Source organism: Callithrix jacchus, chromosome 1, assembly GCF_049354715.1.
Source record: "Callithrix jacchus isolate 240 chromosome 1, calJac240_pri, whole genome shotgun sequence".
NCBI classification, from domain to species: domain Eukaryota; kingdom Metazoa; phylum Chordata; class Mammalia; order Primates; family Cebidae; genus Callithrix; species Callithrix jacchus.
Window position 1 is genome coordinate 104,289,651 of NC_133502.1, and position 19,494 is coordinate 104,309,144.

The following is a 19,494-nucleotide window of genomic DNA, read 5'->3' on the forward strand; positions in this document are numbered from 1 at the left end:
TGATTCAACATTCATAACGCTTGGTGAATGCTGTCTTAATAAACAGCATTTGGGGCACTTGGAAAAAAACAAAACAAAACAGGCCACCCCCTCATCAACTTTGAGCAGCTGTTGCGAGGTCAGCAAGATTGGACCATGTGAGCATGTCTTACCAGGTTCATTAGGCATGCCAGCACACATTATTATAACTGAAAATCTTAAGCTAGACTCTCCATGCAATAGGTTATTATCACCAGGCTGTTCAGTAACATAGCTTCTCACAGATGTTGTTAAATATATCCACTATCCTTGGACAAAGCTGAACTAGGATGACCCTTTTTTCAAATTATAATGATCACATCTTTGTATGCCATTATTCTTGAAATGTGATAAATTCTTGAGTTTATCAAAAGCCTGGTCTCAAAAATGTTAGCATTTCTCCTAGCAAAAACTATGGCTCTATAAGGACTTTCCCAGTGTTAGAGATAAAAAATAGAAAATCTTTGGAAAAAATAAATGCATGCTATTGTTAATGTTCTTGCTATTGTTGGCTTCTTAAATTAACTGGGTACAAATTTAACCATTCTCTTATACATGAGAAAAGGCTTTTTTTTTAAGATATCAAACTTTCTAAAACATATGTGCATACGTGTGTGTATATGTATGCTACATATATATGTGTATATGTACATATATGTATACACACATATATATAGACATGCACACATGTGCACATGTATGTAAAGGGCATATAGAAAAAAAGAAAATAGATGTGAAGTACATAAAAATTAGATGTATTTTGATATTAACACACCTTGAAATAAATTAAAACTTTCAGCTTCAAAAAAATTTAAACAGTTGTAATTTAAACACATACTTCATTTTAATATAAATGATGCTAAATAAATTGCTTTGAGAGATCACATCTATGTAGATTCATTCTCTTAGTGAATGTAATAGGCTTCCTTGTCAGTAACTTTGATAACCAAAATCAAAACAACAAAAGAACAGAGCATTAACTTCTGCAATAGCAGATAAAAGTGTTATAAAAGGATTATTTAAGAGTACTTAAAATATGGTCAAATGTGACAATACTTAAGGCTGGGGGCTAGAGACAGCAGGACAGAGCTTTTGTTAAAAACATTGAACAGTGAAGATGTAATCTAGGGCAACAGCTTGGATATGGGGAAGTTTAGCTTATAGTTGGCTCTCTGAAAAAATATTTTTATAAATTTCAAGATTCTATTGTATGATAAAAAGTATCTAAGGTTCTATACTTCAGTAGTTTTTAAGAGAGCTTCTAGCTAGCCTATATACAGAAATTTGTTATATTCTGGAAACTACATCTTCTACAAAGTAAAATAATATAGAGACTAGCCTCCAAAGAAAAAGACAATTTTGCCCACACTTACTTTGGGTTTGTCTGCCAAATTCTCCCTCTCGACACATATAATTACAGCAATGGGTCCACAGAACCATGTCCTTAAAATGTGACATTGTCTGCCTGGTCCAATTTGATTGGACTGGGTTGGACTTTTCATTCCACTAGGGCAATGAGTTTGTTTCCAGGACACTGGAATCAGGCATGCTATATTATAAACATAGTTTGGTTGGTTTGTTGAAGAGAAGAAATATAAACTTAGGAAACTTGAGTAGCTGTTTTCTATTATGTCTACGGCAAGCTTGTCTAGCCCATGGCCCACAGGCTGCATGCAGCCCAGGAAGGCTTTGAATGTGGCCCAACACAAATTCATAAACCTCCTTCAACCATTATGAGATTTTCTTTTTAAGTTCATCAGCTATCTTTAGTGTTCGTGTATTTTACACGTGGACCAAGACAATTCTCCATCTTCCAGTGTGGTCAAGGGAAGCCAAAAGATTGAACACTCCTGGTCTATGGGATAGTTATGAGTCTACAGTAAAAAAAAAAAGAGAAACGAAAAGGAGAAGAGAAAGCAATAGATGCAAGAAGAAAGGGAAGATAAAAATATTTTATCTAGTATTTCAGTTTCTGGTTCTAGTTGGTTCCTGAGAACCACATGCAACCTATATTCCAAGAGCTGATCTTTATAATCATTTTCACCATTTATTAAGATATTTTGGGTCTGTAGTCCCAGTACTTTGGAGGCTGAGGCAGTGAGCTGAGATCACACCACTGCACTCCATCCTGGTGACAGATGAGACTCTGTATCAAAAAATTAAAAAAAAAAAAAGATCTATGCACATAAGACAATTTAAAAATAAATAATAACAACAATAATAACAAAGAATCTTAAAAGCAAAGATAAAAGATACTTTACTTTCAAAGAAGCAACAATAAGACTGACATCTGGTTTCTCAACAGAAACAATACAAGCCAGAAGGTAATAGAGTGTCATCTTTAAATTTCTGAAAGAAAAGAATTACCAACCTAGAATTCAAAACCTAGTGACAATATCCTTCAAAAGTGAAGATAAAAATAAAGACATTCTGGAGGCGGCACCAAGATGGCAGAGAGGAAGCAACACTGGAATGCAGCTCCCAGCAAATGAGACACAGAGAACTAGAGGATTTCCGGATTCCAAGTGAGGTGCTGGGTTCATTTCTGGGGTACTGGGAGGACTCTGAAAATAGCCTAGGGAAGAAGCCAAAGCAGGATGACAGCCGCCCAGGGAGAACGAACCAAGACCAGGGTGGGGCACATCCCTACCCGGAACGTGCAGCCGGCTTGGAGGGTCAGGGACTTCAGCCCCTCCATGCTAAATTCAGATCTTGTGCTTACCTCATCCCTCCTGCAACCCATGGTCCACAAGAGCCCTGCCAGACTGAGGGGCACCATGGGTTGTCGATGCAAATCTGAGCAATGGCTCCCACCTGGTGCCATAAGTTGTCAGCCGGACCTGGGTAGAAGTTTGGACTAAAGCCAGCAGGACCGAACTACCTGTCCCACAGAGAGAAGCAGAGTTGAAAGCACGGAAACAGGCCGTAAGGCCAGGCAAGCCCCATCCCCAACAAAACTCAAACTGAAGCCCGCGCACCAGAGAGCTTAGCAGCAAATACACCAATTTGACCCCAACATGGAAGATCAAGCTCAGGAAAGGAGAGATGCCACTGGGAAGGTGGGGCTAATTTCACCTGCAAACAAATTCCAGGGAAGACCACTCACCCAGAAACTTGACTGAATCTGAGGCAGCCCAGCAGCGCCTCTACAGGCCAAAAGAGATATAGCTCCAACCTCAACAGAGAGGATGTCCATTCAGAGATTCCTCCCGAAATCACCAACTTCAAAGATCAAAGAGAGGAAAATCCATGAAGATGGGAAAAAAACAGTGCAAGAAGGATGAAACCTTCAAAGACCAGAACTCCTCTTCCCCTTCCAGGGATCACAACTCCTCACTGTCAAGGGAACAAAACAAGACAGAAAAAGAATTTGACAAATTGACAGAAGCAGGCTTCAGAAGGTGGGTAATAACAGACTTCTCTGAGTTAAAAGACCATGTTCTAACCCAATGCAAAGAAACTAAGAATGCCGAAAAAAGATTGGATGAAATGCTAACTAGAATAAGCAGCTTAGAGAACATAAATGACTTGATGGAGCTGAAAAACACAGCATGAGAACTTTGCGAGGCATGCACAAGTTTCAACAGCTGAATCAATGAAGCAGGAGAAAGGATATCCGAGATAGAAGATCAAATCAATGAAATAAAATGAGAAGGCAAGATTAGAGAAAAAAGAGTGAAAATAAACGAACAAAGTCTCCAAGAACTATGGGATAATGTGAGAAGACCTAATCTATACTTGATCAGTGTATGTGAATGTTATGGTGAGAATGAATCCAAGTTAGAAAACACTCCTAAGGATATTATCCAAGAGAACTTCCCCAATCTAACAAGGCAGGCCAACATTCAAATCCAGGAAATACAGAGAGCACCACAAAGGTATTCCTCAAGAAGAGCAACCCCAAGGCACATAAGTATCAGATTCACCAGGGTTGAAATGAAGGAAAAAATCCTAAGGGCAGCCAGAGAGAAAGGTCAAGTCGCCCACAAAGGAAAGACCATCAGACTCACAGCAGTTCTCTTGGCAGAAACCCTGCAAGCTAGAAGGGAGTGGGGGCCAATATTCAGCATCCTTAAAGAAAAGAACTTTCAACCCAGAATTGCATATCTGGCCAAACTAAGCTTCAAAAGCAAAGGAAAAGTAAAATTCTTTGTGGACAAGCAATTGCTGAGAGATTTTGTCACTACAAGACTACTTACAAGAACTCCTGAAGGAAGTACTAAACATGGAAAGGAACAACCAGTACCAGCCACTGCAAAAACGTAGCAAATGGTAAAAAAAATAATGGTGCAATGAAGAAATCACATCAACTAATGGGTAAAACAACCAGCCAGTAACAAAATGGCAGGATCAAATTCAAACATAACAATATTAATGTTGAATGTAAATGGACTAAATGCCCCAATCAAAAGACACAGACTGGTAAACTGGATAAAAAGTCAAGACCCACTGATGTGCTGTATTCAGGAGACCCATCTTACATGCAAAGACTCACATAGACTCAAAATAAAGGGATGGAAGAAGATCTACCAAGCAAATGGAGAGCAAAGAAAAAAAAAAAGCATGGGTAGCAATCCTAGTCTCTGATAAAACGGATTTTAAACCAACAAAGATCAAAAGAGACAAAGAAGGGCATTTACATAATGGTAAAAGGATCAATGCAACAAGAAGAACTAACTATCCTAAATATATACGCACTCAATACAGGAGCACCCAGATACATAAAGCAAGTTCTTAACGACCTACAAAGAGACTTAGACTCCTGCACAATAATAGCGGGAGACTTTAACACTCCACTGTCAATATTAGACAGATCAACAAGACAGAAAGTCAACAAGGATATCCAGGACTTGAACACAGATCTGAACCAACCAGACCTATAGGCATTTACAAAACACTCCACCAAAAAACACAGAATACACATTCTTCTCAGCACCATATCACACTTACTCTAAAATTGACCCCCTAATTGGAAGTAAATCACTCCTCAGCAAATGCAAAAGAATGGAAAACATAACAGTCTCTCAGACCACAGCGCAATCAAATTAGAACTCAGGATTAAGAAAAGCACTCAAAACCACACAATCACATGGAAATTGAACAACTTGCTTCTGAATGACGAATGGATAAACAACAAAATGAAAGCAGAAATAAAAATGTTCTTCAAAACCAACAAGAACGAAGACACAACATACCAGAATCTATGGGACACATTTAAAGCAGTGTCTAGAGGAAAATTTATAGCAATAAATGCCCACATGAGAAACAAGGAAAAATCTAAAATCGACACCCTATCATCAAAATTGAAAGAGCTAGAGGAGCAAGATCAAAAACTCAAAAGCATGCAGAAGACTGGAAATAACTAAGATCAGAGCAGAACTGAAGGAGATAGAGACACAAAAAAACCTTCAATAAATCAATAAATCCAGGAGCTGGTTTTTTGAAAAGATCAACAAAATAGACCACTAACTAGACTAATAAAACAGAAAAGAGAGAAGAATCAAATAGACGCAATAAAAAACAAAAAAGAGAGATCACCACTGATTTCTTGAAAATACAAACTACCATCAGAGATTACTACAGTTCTATGCACATAAACCAGTAAATCTGGAAGAAATGGATAAATTCCTGGACACTTGCACACTCCCAAGACTAAGCCAGGAAGAAGTTGAAACCCTGAATAGACCAATAACAAGGTCTGAAGTTGAGGCAGCAATTAATGGCCTACCAACCAAAAAAGGCCCAGGTCCAGATGGGTTCACAGCTGAATTCTAGCAGAAATACAAAGAGGAGCTGGTACCATTCCTGCTGAAACTATTTCAAACAATACAAAAAGAGGTAATCCTTCCTAACTCTTTCTATGAGACCAACATCATCCTGATACCAAAACCTGGCAGAAACTCAACAAGAAAAGAAAACTACTGGGCAATATCCATGATGAGCATTGATGCAAAACTCTTCCATAAAATACTGGCAAACAAAATCCAGCAGCACATCAAAAAGCTTAGCCATCACGTTCAAGTAGGCTTCAACCCAGGGATGTAAGGCTGGTTCAACATATGCAAATCCATAAATGTAATCCACCACATAAACAGAAGCAAAGACAAAAACCACATGATTATCTCAACAGATGCAGAGAAGGCCGACAAAATTCAACAGCCCTTTATGCTAAAAACTCTCAATAAACTAGTTATCAATGGAATGTATCTCAAAATAATAAAAGGTATTTATGACAAACCCACAGCCAATATCATACTAAACAGGCAAAAACTAGAAGCATTCCCTTTAAAAGCTGGCACCAGACAAGGATGCCCTCTCTCACCACTCCTATTCAATATAGTACTGGAAGTTCTAGGCAAGAAATTAGGTAAGAAAAATAAAGGGCATTCAATTAGGAAAAAAGGAAATCAAATTGTCCCTATTTGCAGATGACATAATCGTATATTTAGAAGGCCCCATCTTCTCAGCCCAAAACCTCCTTAAGCTGATAAGCAACTTTGGCAAAGTCTCAGGATACAAAATCAATGTGCAGAAATCACAAGCATTCCTATACATCAACAACAGACAAACAGAGAGCCAAATCATAAGTGAATTCCCATTTACAGTTGCTACAAAGAAAATAAAATACCTAGGAGCACAACTAAAGAGGGATGTAAAAGATCTCTTCAAGGAGAACTACAAACCACTGCTCAAGGAAATAGGAGAGGACACAAACAGGTGGAAAAACATCCCATGCTCATGGTTAGGACGAATCAATATTGTGAAAATGGCCATACTGCCCAAAGTAATTTATAGATTCAATGATATTCCCATCAAGCTACCATTGACCTTCTTCACAGAACTGGAAAAAAACCACATTAAACTTCATATGGAACCAAAAGAGAGCCCCCCCCCCCATAGCCAAGACAATCCTAAGCAAAAAGAACAAAGTTGGAGGCATCATGCTACCTAACTTCAAACTATACTACAAGGCTACAGCATGGTACTAGTATTAAAACAGCGATATAAACAATAGAACAGAACAGAGGCCTCAGAAACAACGCCATACATCTACAACCATCTGATCTTTGACAAACCTGACAAAAACAAGCAATGGGGAAGGGATTCCCTGTTTAATAAATGGTGTTGGGAAAACTGGCTAACCATATGCAGGAAGCTGAAACTGGATCTCTTCCTTACACCATATACAAAAATTAACTTCAGATGGATTAAACATTTAAATATAAGACCTAACACCATAAAAACCCTAGAAGAAAACCTAGGCAACACCATCTAGGGCATAGGAGTAGGCAAGGACTTCATGACTAAAACACCAAAAGCAATGGCAACAAAAGCCAAAATAGACAAATGGGATCTAATTAAACTTAAGAGCTTCTGCACAGCAAAAGAAACAATCGTTAGAGTGAACCAGCAACCAACAGAATGGAAAAAAGTTTTTGCAATCTACTCATCTCACAAAGGGCTAGTATCTAGAATCTACAAAGAACTAAAGCAGATTTACAAAAAACAAACAAACCCATTCAAAAGTGGGTGAAGGATATGAACAGACACTTTTCAAAAGAAGACATATATGCAGCCAACAAATATATGAAAAAATGCTCATCATCATTGGTCATTAGAGAAATGCAAATCAAACCCACATTGAGATACCATCTCACGCCAGTTAGAATCGTAATCATTAAAAAACTTGGGGACAACAAATGCTGGAGAGGATGTGGAGGAAAAGGAACACTTTTGGTGGGAGTGTAAATTACTTCAACCATTGTGGAAGACAGTGTGGCAATTCCTCAAGGATCTAGAAATAGAAAATCCATTTGACCCAGCAATCCCATTACTGAGTATTTACCCAAAGGATTATAAACCACCTAAAGACACATGCACATGTATGTTTGTTGTGGTGCTGTTTATGATAGCAAAGACCTGAAACCAACCCAAATGCCCATCAATGATAGACTGGACAAAGAAAATGTGGCATATTTACACCATGGAATACTATGCAGTCATAAAAATCAATGAGTTTGTTTCCTTTGTAGAGACATGGATGAATCTGGAAACCATAATTCTCAGCAAACTGACACAAGAAGAGAAAACCAAATGCTGCATGTTTTCACTCATAGACAGGTGATGAACAAGGAGAACACTTAGGCACAGGGAAGAGAACAACACTCACTGGGCTAGGTGGGGACATGGAGGGGATGGGAGGGGAGGGGCAGTGGGGAGTGGGGAGGACGGGAAGGGATAACACAGGGAGAAATGCCTGATTATAGGCGACGGGGAGGGGAGTGCGGGGGGATGGAGACAGCAAACCACCATGGCATGTATGTACCTATGCAACAATCCTGCAGGATGCTGAATGTGCACATGTACACCAGAGCCCAAAATACAATTAAAAAAAATAATAATAATAAAATAAAGACATTCCAAGAGAGCAAAAACTAACTGAGTTTTTCAACATGATAGCTCTAAAGTGGGGGAAGGAGAGAGGGAAGGAGAGAGAGAAGGGAAGAGAACAGGGGAGAGGAAGGGGAGGGAAGAGAACAGGGGAGAAAGTGGGGAAAGGAGGGGGAGAAAGGGAGAGGAAGGAAGCAGGGACGGTGAGGAAAGAAGGGAGGAAGAAAAACTCTTCTTTGTAGTAAAAGACCAGCAAATAAACATGAAGGACTTTAGGATTCTCATGGTGCTAAGTGTCACCTCCCTACCATACATGTTAAGGATAGAGGGGAAACTGTATCTATATAATAAAAGACTAAGATTGTATCACCTATAAAACATTCTTGCAAAAAACATTAACGTGAATATAATCAAGCCTCTAGATCTACTTTCCAGTTTACTAGCATTTCACCAGTTACAGCAACAAGTTAAATTAGAAACAAGTCAAATGTGGAAACAAGCGAACAGATTCACAATAAAGGACATTCCTTGATCCTACTGGCCTGGACTTCTCAAAATGTCAAGGTCAGCATGTTAAGTGAAAGCCAGGAACAGAAAGATAAACACCCCACATTCTTACTCATATGAGAAAGCTAAAACAGTTGATCTCATAGAAGCAGAGAGTAGAGAGCAAAATAGTAGTTACTAGGGGCTGGAAAAGGGAGGCAGAGGTAAAGAGAGGTTGATTAAAGGATTCACAATTACAGCTAGCTCAGCTAGACAGGAGGAATAGCTTCTACTGCTCCATAGCACTGCACAGGGACTACAGTTCACAATTCTTATATATTTTCAAATAGCTAGAAAAGAGGACTTTAAATTTTCCCAACACAAAGAAATAATTGTTTGAAGTGATGAATGTTCTAATTATCCAGAATTGATCATTACACATTGTATATATCAAAATATCCTTGTGTACCCTATAAATATGTACAATTATTATGTGACAATTAAAAATATGAATTTTAAAATGGTTTGAAAAATTTAAAGGCCGATGTCATTTTTTAAAAATATACAGGAAAGAGTTCTAGAGTAAAGAGGTATAATAATCAAAGTCAATGGGTAAACCTTGACAAGATCTTTATTCTGATAAAAAAAATCTATAAAGGGCACACTTGGGAAATTGGAGAACTTTAAATATGGACTGAATATTAGAATGTATTATTGTTAGCTTTCTTAAGTGTGATAACATTGTGTTTATCTAGGAGAATTACTTTTAGAATATATATATACACATATGCATATAATATATATATTACACATATTAAGTAATGTGTCAATTATATACCTATTAAGTAATATGCACATGCATATATACATATTAAGTAATATATACATATAACATACACATATTGAGAAATGTGTCAATCATATTCATATTAAGTAGTGTGTCACACTATCTAAACTGTACTTTCAAGTGTTGCAGCAAAGATGAGAAAGAAAGAGAAAGAGTTGAAATCTGAATGGAGCGTAGGTGAGTGTTGAACAACGAAAACGTGGACTCAGGGAGAAGAGCATCACACACTGGGGACATTTGAGGTGGTAGGGGAGAGACAGCAGGGGGTGGGGAGGGATAACACGGGGAGAAATGCCAGATACAGTATGCACCTAAAGTAAAATAAATAAATTTTAAAAAAGAAAATCTGAGTGGAAAATATATGGGAATCTGTGTTGCTATTCATCCTCTTTTCTATATGTTTGCAACTTTCTCTAATTAAAAAATGGAGACAGGAAATAATTTTATTTAAATCTCTAGTGAAAGCAATTTAACGAATAGTATAAGGATTGATGAGTTGGTTCTTTATCTGTTATAAGTGACAGAGGCCATTGCAAAATGACTTGTGGTGGGGGAAGCAAATTCTTGTTTCTCAGAATAGATATTCTATACTAATTATTTTAAAATAAGGGAACACTTCTAAATAGTCCCAGCCAAAGTATCTCACATCAGCTTAGGTCAGATGTCGGAACAAATCATTGTGTGCATCATAAATGAACACAACAGTGGGCCAGTTCTGACATACAAACCTACCCTTGGAATCACAAGGTGTCAACTATACTGACTGACTGAAGTCTTCTGGTTATTATCCAAAGGTTACTTTAAAAAAAAAGAAAAAATCTGACCATTGCCATCAAAAAGGGAGGGGTAAGGTGGAAAATGGTCAGAAAAAAACAAGAGGTAACTAATCATCTGTCACTCTTAAGGGAGGGTGGTGGATGCCAATAATGACCAATTGCAGATTCTTCCCTCTTCAATGGGGGCACGGGCAGTCAGAGACCTGGGCTGTATATAGGGCATGGGGGACAGACACTAACATGTCCAGTGAGGAAGGCCCAGAGAGAGGAGACCTGTGGCAGGAATTTATTTTATTGTAACGAGTGCATTAAACAGGAAGCTTTGAACTATGAGACACAGAATTTCAGAGTAGACTGTCCTACAAAGGAGGTTCCTGCTACTGAGGAATTCTGGAAGCATTCACAGAGGCAATGTAACAATTGCCCCTCATCACCTGGTTTCTCTTTCTAGGCCCAGCTGCCCTCCCAAGTGGCCTGCTCGGGCAAAGTCCCTGTATATTAATTACAGACCACCATCGGGTGGTACGGAACAGCCTCCATCGGGTCCAGACAGAACACTCATGCATCATTGGCACCAGAAAATCTACTCATTGCCATGAAGCCATCTTTTTGCTCAGCTGTGAGGGTAACCTGCCAGCATGACAAGGGTCAAATACGAGTCCCTTGTGCTCTTTCAACCTTAAAGGTACCATAACAAGATCTCTGTACTCCTCCAAATACCCTCTCACTTGGAGTAAAGTGAGGGGAAATTCCCACCCACAATGAGAAAGTAAAATGCCACTGTTCTCCAACAGCCACTTCCAGGAGATACTCTCTCCCCTCATTTTAACCTTCATATTTTCACAAAGAGGGATGATGAGTGAGAGTTTATAAAACTGGATTTTTTTATAGCTTCTTTGCAAATCAAGCATTGGTGATCTGGTATCCACCACCGTCCCTTAGAGTGATAGATTATTAATCACTTATTGTTTTTGTTCTTGGGTCTTCAGTCAATACTAAGATGGAAAGAATTCCATATTAACATCCCATTACATCTGACTGGCTTAGGTCAGTAAGGATTTATTCCCAGGCACTGATAATCTAACCAACCAAACAGAAATGGAGTTATAACTTTAAAGGAGAAAAACTATGTGATAGGCAACCAAATGCGTACCACATAGCAGAATTCACATTTTTAGAATGAACCTAGAAAGTCATATTTCTAGAATGGGACCTATTTGCCTTCAAATGGTCAGAGATAAGTGGAAGGTTTAGGAGTAGGTATTGTCTTGGGAATAGAAATATTTGAAATGTGACTGTGTTTTTTTTTTTTTAAAAAAAAAAAAAGGCCACTAGATTCTAAGCTTTTAAACTTCCCTCTGTGTTTTCTGACCACCGTATTTTCAGTGCCTGGAATGAAGCCCAAGGTCTATAAATACTTATTGATTATCTGACTGCAGACCAGTTACTTCATTATAAAAGAGTTTGTTTGTAAAGGATTCATTAATGCCAGTACCCTTGCATATGTGATTGTGTAGTATAAACATGGGCAATGCATTCTATATGTTTTAACTCTTGTTCTCGGAATGTTTCCGCTGCGCTGTGCATTTGTCAAGAGTTAAAATTTAAGAGTTTCTGCATAAATGCCATTTAAATCCACAATCCAATTAATGCATTAAAAGCTGATAGAGTTTTGCTAAAAATCACCATTTGTCATGTAGTCTGTGCCCTGGTATTATCCCCACAGATATATAAGGCTAAAAAAGGCCACCTATTACTGTAGAGATGTATCTTAAAAATCTCTCAGGCTGCCTGTAATAATCTCCATTATGTATAATGACCATTTTGATAATAGTCTTTAGAAGAGGTAATGGCCCTGCTGAACAGTTATTACCTGTCTGTTCATGCTGGAAGCAAGATGCAGAAGCCAGAGGGGACAGTCAAATGGTCCTTGTGGTGTATTCTGAGGAAATAAGAAATATTTAACAGAATGCAAGAAACAGACAAGCGAGTGCCTTTTGCGGCAGGACTGGCCGCCTCTCTGCCACAAGCCTTCTGAATTTCATAATTTAAAGCAAATGCTCCCAATAATGGACTGGCTCTCAGACTTCAGACCAATTTTGTCCAAAGCATCACGATCTGGTCTATTAAGAAGAAGAAGAAAAGACAACTGAAAGTTATCATATTCCTTCCCATATTGCTGGTAGTGGGATAAACTGATGTCAACAGCTACTCCAGTTGGGGGATGGGGATAGTTGATTGTTTCTAATCAGCCCTCAAAAGGGATGCCTACCTGTGGCTTAGGTCAAACTGTGGACATGTCCAATTTACCCAGATTCAGCTGCAGCTATAATGAGAAAACGTACATTGCCTCTGCAAAGGGTGATTTCAGAGATTCAATTGTTTCAAACTTTATGCCCCATCTCTGGGAGCAGAACAGATTTTGTAAAACTTAAAGAAGGCTCCCCTTTATTCTGACTTATGTCAGATAGATAAATGAACTAACAGGCTAAGGTAAACATAGGTTTTTAATGGAGTAAACGTCTAAAGGAGACGTCTTTTCCAAAAGGGTTGAGAATGAGGTCACAAACTGTTCATAGGCATTATTGAGGGGAGGATGGAAGTACAGATGCCAGGGACAAGTGAGATCAGAAAATTCTGAGTAAATCCAATGTAAACAGGTGTTTCTTGTTTGTTTTTGTAGTAATGCTTCTTAGCCTTGAATCTGTACATATATATTGTGAATCTCTAAAAAAGAAATAATATAATACATAATAATACCATACTTTCACCAAAAACTTTTATCTAAAGGCACCTTTTTTATTTTTGGAAATATGAGAGATAATTCTGTCATTGGTTTCCATCTACATTGCATGATATGGTAGCCACTGACCACATATGACTACTTAAATTTAAATTAATTAAAATGAAAATTAAAACTTAGCTCCTCAGTCACACAGGCCTATTTCAAGGGCTCAATTAGCCACAGTGGCTAGTGGCTATCATATTGGGCAGTATAGATACAGGACACTTTTATCATTGCAGGAAGTTTTATTGGGCAGCACTGCTCTAAATAATATGCCATTTTACATTGAACTTGAAATGCAGCTTTCTACCTCTCAAAAAATAATTGTTCTAAAACATACTCATTCTCAAAATAAATTCTCACTCCACAGAAAACAGAAAGAGAAATATAGCAGAATATCCAATATCCATATTCATTCTAAATTCACACAAATTACAACACCTAGGAGGATCAAAATCTAAGTAATTTGGAAAATTGAAAAAAGTCAGGAGGATCTGAAATCATAGAAACTTCTAAGAAAAGCAGCAGAGAAGGCCTTAAGGGTGAGAAGAAAGCTAACTCAGTGGAAAAGTATTTCTGGCACAGACATTAAAAGAAACACGTAGGTCTGTTCACACCAATCAGTGATCCATAACTGAAGCATTCTTTGTAAAATTCCAAGTTGTGAATAGTGCTGTCTTCTAGGAGCTATAACTTAGGAAATCTTCGTATTGATCTTTGCTGGGTCCAAGGAGGGAAAATTGATTTGAACTACATGATGCTTAGCATAGCTGTTGGCACACAGTAATTATTCAAAACATGTAAGTGGAAGGACAGGAAAAATTCAATGCAACAAACATTTTTAAGCATCTCTTGTGCTAAACACTATGCTAAGGATGATACAAAGATATGTGAGATTTAGCCCTTGTCCTCAAAGAGCTTATAGTTGTTCAGAAGCAGAACGCAGTGTGTACAGAGACATAAGTCACGCATGTAGAAATTCAAATGAGGTCGATCACTTCCAGACAGGAAGATGAGAAAGAGTTTCATGGAGAACATGACAATTGAAATAGATCTTAAATGATTAGAGTTTTGATCAGTTGAGATGGAAGAACAAAGGTGTGTATATTGTGGAAAAACTGAAAAACAATCTTTATAGTGAAACTGAAGCTTCACCTTCTCCATGAAGCCTGTGCTATGTCAACCTTCACAGATCTAATGGAGATAAAAAATTATATTAGTCATCTATATGATCTAGAATTGGAAGTATCTATGACTCCTAAAATAACACTTGAAGTTGGACACTCAAAATCTATACTACTGTATTGAGAAATAGGCATGGAATCTGCTTAAAAGGGGTGGCTACAAACAGCTGACCATAGGAGTTGGAATTCTCATCCACAGAAATCCTTTCATTTTTCCAGACTGACACTTTCTTACACAAAAATAATCCAGAGTTTGCATAACACCAAAGTCTCCTATTCTCTGGAATAAAGACTTGGATTTAGACCAAATCAAGATTTTCATAAGTAATGAGAGATCAATTATTTTTCAGGAGGAAATGAGAAATGAACCTGAAAATCAGTACCTGAGATAAAATATGAGTTCAGGAAGAAAAGACCAGGAATGGAAGCAATTAAGCCAGTTCAAGTTTATCCTGGAACTCGGCAAGGTCAAATTTTAAAAATTAATAGAGGCAGAAGAAAGGAAAATCAATCTTAATGAGCAACTTTTATGTACTAAGCAATATCTTTGTCTGCGTTCCCTAGACAAAGGATACTGAAGCAAGAATTAAGTGTCCATGCTTTTGAGAGGTGATTCTAAGGTTGGGAAAGTGGAGGAATAGTGAAAGAGATATAAAGAGATAGGAAGAGATGCAAGGTATGGCATTTTCATGCTGGTCACAGGTCATGATGATCCATGAAGCAACATAGCCTGCTTTCCTGGTAAATTCAGCTCAGCCGTACAAGATTTCTCCAGACAGGATATATGGAGAAACTTGGCCAAGAAACAGTCTATGGAGGAAGGGATGGAGGAGAGAAATTTATCTTCCACATTTCTCCCATGTCCTGTTGCCCACTGGTCAAACTGTGTGCCATAAGGAGTTAGCTGCCCCACATTTATGGATAACATCACTCCATATGCCACATACACTGCTGTGAGATCCAAGTCAAGAAGTGGCAAAAGAAGTTAGAACCATGGGGCACAGGGCTCTTCCATCCATCTGCTGTGTGACAACCAAGGAGGGCCCAACTTTAAGTGAGCAACTGCTTGGGTCCATACTGTTTGACTGGGGCTGACCAGAGTCCGTGGCCATGGTGGCTGAGGCTGAGCCTGCTGCTGAAAGTCTGAGAGACAATGGCACCTAGGTAACTGAGGGAGGCCCACAGGTGTATCTGATGTTAGCCACCATGTTAGGTGACTTATGTAATCCATATTATGATTGCTGCTTTACTCATAGTGCATTTGAGTTCTAAATGAATGAATAGATCATGGCCTATAGTCACAGTAATAATGCAGCAAAAATTATACTTAATTTATGGTCTGACAATCTGAACTGTGAAATTCCACCTTTCTTTTCTATTTCATTTCTGTTTCACCTTAGAGACTGAACTTGGTGTTGTGCTTACATGTGATCACGATTCCTCATTCATGCATTATGTTATTTCACCTATTTATAATACATATGCCAAAAATACTAATCTTCAGAGAGTATAAACTCCTTGCTCAATGTCTCACAGCTTATAAGTGGGAGAACCAAACTTTAAACTTATGTCAATCAGAGTCCAAAGTCACTCTGTGCATTATCATTGCTCACAGTCAGCAATGCCTATCCTCCACCTACCCCGGGCTCAGCGATCAAGCTCTGCACAGCATACATAATCTGCTTCTTCCCCATCAAGGTTCTCCCCTTTTGGAGATATCCTCGCAAAATATACTATACTCATTTGTAAAGGATGCAATTGAGACACAGTAAGTTTAAGGATTTCCAAGAACACAGGCATCAAATCAGTGGTAGTATTAGACCTTCTCTTAGGTTACATAATGATTCTCTAGTTCTGAGGCTGGAATTACAAAGATAATTTAAAGTCAAATAACACACATAGGAAGGCAAATTTGCATTCCCTTCCAGGGTTAAGTTCTAGAGGAAGCATGAATAGAACATATTTCAATTAAGCTCAACATAAACAAGTTTATAAAACACAAACTACTTTGTTAAACTTCTGAAGCTCATGTATACTTGCATCATTTCTGGAAATAAAAATATTGTTGAAATATTTGAAATGAAACTAAATAAAAACAAATTTTACCTATCAAGTGCTCATGAACCATTTTATACGTTTGCTTTTATTTTTTAATTTGAAGGTGGAAATTTTAATTTGAAGAGGAGTAAAAAATTCCTCATTAGCTCTTTAGTTTTAAGAAATGCACTTCTTAGATGCGTTTTATTCCCTTGGTTCAAGATTTCTATTTCTGATAAAATTCAAATAGCCTAAGAAAGCTAAGATTTTGTTTGTGTCCAGTTTTCACAATTTAAGCTGCTATGAAGGTAAGATTCCATTGTTGAGAACAGGTTTAGGAAAAGAAGTTGAGGCAGAAAAAAAAAAAAGAGGTTCCTTAATAGATGGCTGGGTCTTCAATAACAAATATCACCTGCTTCACACTTTTTCCTAGAGTCAGCATGACATGTCACCAACAGAAAAAAAAAAACAGATCTCAGCAAGATCTTATAATAATGAGGGACCATTTACAGGATATGCTCCTTCTTAGCACCAAATCATATTTGCAATTGACAGGTGAGACATACCTGTCCACCTGTCTTCTCCTAAGCAATTTGAGCTACAAGGTCATTTTCCTACATCCAAATATCTCAGTCTTTCTTCCTACAATATCTCAAAGACTTTAAGGACAGAGTCTTCAACAACTACCTTTCTACCATCATAGCCATCCCTGGTTCTATAACACTCTGCACAGCCCCATGCACATGCTAGAAATTTGGATGTGCACTCTGCACCATATTTCTAAGGAGACACATCTCCTGATCTGAGGGGCATGTCTGCCACCACTCCCTGACTTACACTGTTTTAAGTCTCTTTCTAAGCTGCTCTTGCCTTTTTAATTTGAAGAGAATAGTGTGGATGGAAAACAATAAGAAAAAATCTCCCCCAAAGCTCAGAAGTCATAAAATCTGGCATCCTTTCTGAATCACATTATTGAAACTACCTTTCCTCTCTGTTGCCTTCCCTGTATTTTCTATTTAAACAATTTTCTGACCCTGCCTCCTTTGTGAAGGCCCCACTACTAGAACTGAACAGCAAAGCACAGAGGAGGTACAGGAATTTTAGTTACCAGAAAAAGGGCATTGACCAGGGATGGAATAGCTTATATCCCAAAATTTAGTTGGGTACACTTTCTACCCACTGCATCTTGGACCTTCAGGTAATTTCTTACTAAATTTTTATATCCATTTCAAGTGAATGCTCATTTAATGGGAATTTGGAGTTTGAGTTGATATGCTTGCAAACTCAACCAGTTTCAGATTATGTACATTACTTCTGAGGTAGGTGATTTTGAATATGTCACTGTTTTTAAGAATTGAGAGCAGGCCAGGCACAGTGGCTCACGCCTGTAATCCCAGCACTTTGGGAGACCAAGGCAGGCAGAACATGAGGTCAGGTGTTCAAGATCAGCCTGGCCAACATGGTGAAAGCCTGTCTCTACTAAAAAAAAAAAAAAAAATACAAAAATTACCCAGGCGTGGCCATGCATGCCTGTAGTCCCAGCTACTTGGGAGGCTAAGGCAGGAGAATTGCTGGAACCTAGAAGGTGGAGGTTGCAGTGAGCCAAGGTCGGGCCACTGTGCTCCAGCCTGGTGCCTGGTGACAGAGTAAGACTCTGTCTAAAAAAAAAAAAAAAAAAAAAAGAATGGAAAAAACTCTTTCCAGTCTCAATTTTCCCATCCCTCTGAAGAAGAATTAAGAAGCTATTATTAGGTAAATATGCTGGTCACTACTGAACACTAATAAGATACAATACAAAATAGGAAAATAGAAGAGTTTAAAAAAAGATTCACTGTTTAAGTAGTTTATAAAGAATAGAGTAAAATATTAAAATGATAACTTCTGGGGCTATTATTTGAAGGCCATAAATCTGTTTTAAAAATCAGTAGAAACAAAGAGTTCATACTTTTATGATGCTTTCTTTTAAGTAAGTAATGAAACCCATAGAGAGAACTCAACTGCAACAAATTGAATAGAATGCATTTACATGATATAAAAGGTATGCATCACACACAGTAAAACAGATGTAATTAACATATAAACAAACGAACTAAACATTGTCTAATGTGTCTGTGACGTTAATTTAACGTGAAAGCTAGATTGCCATTATAAAACTTTACAAACTCAGTTAACTTTCATGCTCACGTTCACTACTGGATCATTTGAAGATGCCTTAATGCCTTTCCTGGTTATACATTTTTAAAAAATAGTTCTCAGCCTAGTCAATGGGAGTTTATAAAATGCTGCCTTGAATGAAAAACCTCAGCTGGAATTTTGTCTGCAAAGCTATGAGAAAAGGCCCTATAATAGAAACAAAATTAAGGCAACTAAGAGTAATGTTTTCATCTTCCCTCGGGACCAACAGTATAGTCACAACCGGACTGTCATCCCTTCCAAATCTTGTGAAGCTCTTCAATTGCCTAGATTTCAAAAGCATCTGTGAAAGGGAATAAAGAACTGAGAATAAGATGGGGAAACAGAAGTCAGGAGTACATGATTAGTCTTTTTTTACAGAGATTGCCAACAATAAGAAAACTCAGTAAGTGTTGGTACACAGAATCTTTCTAGAAATTAATACGTGATTTGAACAGGTATTAATAAAAGGAAAAAAACTCCTCAAGTTTTAAATATTTGTAGCTTCATTTCTAACATTGTTAACTAAAATTTGGATAAATATTGAATGGAATTTTTAACTATACGTATTACTTGATTGAAGCAGAAGAAAATGCCACATTAGGCCATACACAAAGGCAAGTTCTCACTCTTGATTTCTCTTCTTCTCCCATCCCCACCCACATCCAGTCCATCAGCAATTCCTGTTGGCTCAACCCCTAGAAACCCTCTACTGTGGTGGCAATAGCGGTAGGGTAGTTTTAAAGGGGATAGGAAAGCCTGAGGGAAGAAAAAATTAAATGGGAAAATCAAGAGTTC